This window comes from Sinocyclocheilus anshuiensis, unplaced genomic scaffold (assembly GCF_001515605.1).
Source record: "Sinocyclocheilus anshuiensis isolate Anshui unplaced genomic scaffold, SAMN03320099.WGS_v1.1 scaffold664, whole genome shotgun sequence".
NCBI lineage: Eukaryota > Metazoa > Chordata > Actinopteri > Cypriniformes > Cyprinidae > Sinocyclocheilus > Sinocyclocheilus anshuiensis.
In genome coordinates, this window is record NW_015554122.1 from 380,653 (window position 1) to 381,803 (window position 1,151).

The window sequence follows — 1,151 nt, forward strand, 5'->3', positions numbered from 1 at the left end:
AATTTTTACCACAACCTGTAAATGTTTTAATTGAGGTGTTTTTCTCCTTTCCTTTTTTGTGTTTGTGTTTTCTACACATATTGTAATGTATGTTTGTATGTCCTTCAGGAGACATTAACTCTCCTGCCAGGCTGTTATTGTAAATACAAACCTGTTCTTAACGACTTGCCTGGTTAAATAAAGGTTAAATTGTGACCCTGAAGCACAAAAGCAGTCTTAAGTCGCTGGGGTATATTTGTAGCAATAGCCAACAATACATGTATGGATATTGCATGGGTCAAAATTATCGATTTTTCTTTTATGCCAAAAATCATTAGGATATTAAGTAAAGTTCATGTTCATGAAGATATTTAGTAAATTTCCTACCGTAAATATATCAAAACTTAATTTTTGATTAGTAATATGCATTGCTAAGAACTTCATTTGGACAACTTTAAAGGTGATTTTCTCAATATTTTGATTTTTTTTGCACCCTCAGATTCCAGATTTTCAAATAGTTGTATCTCGGCCAAATATTGTCCTATCCTAACAAACCATACATCAATGGAGAGCTTATTTATTCAGCTTTCAGATGATGTATAAATCCTTATGAATCATAAATCATAAAACCCTTATGACTGGTTTTGTGGTACAAGGTCACAATTAAAAAAAAAAATTGTTATGCATAGAATTTTTCTTCTTGTTTTAATCTGAATCTCTCATATATCACTCCAGAACCCTACCGATGTCTCAGTCCCTCAAGTTTCAGAGATACTGTCTATCAATAGAGCTTTACAACTTGAGCTATTTCAGTCACATATCAAAAAAGGTTATTTTAACCTCCAAAGTCCAGACCAAAAGAAAACAACTTCAAACACACTATCTTAACCCTTGTGAACTGTTCAGAAAATACACCTGTTATGCTCAGGTCAAAAATGACCCAACTTCAATGTAAACATTTTTTTTTCAATTACAGCACTACCATGATTTTGTACATGAAATTTGGTATATGCTAATTTAGATATTTTCTCAATAATTTGTGTTTGAAAAGTGTTTGAAAAATATGCCGTTTTTATTTGAGTTTCTGCTGGAAACTTTTTTTTTTTAATTCCATAAATATATACAAAATTATATAATACATAAATTTGGAACAATGTTGTAGGGAAACCAAA

The 1,151-nt window shown here is 30.7% G+C and overlaps 1 protein-coding gene across 1 annotated transcript in view; it reads right to left on the bottom strand.

The window, feature by feature from the left end:
- tln1 (talin 1) overlaps positions 1-1,151 on the bottom strand; it is a 95,157-nt gene that overhangs the window by 42,548 nt on the left and 51,458 nt on the right. The window lies entirely within an intron of this gene.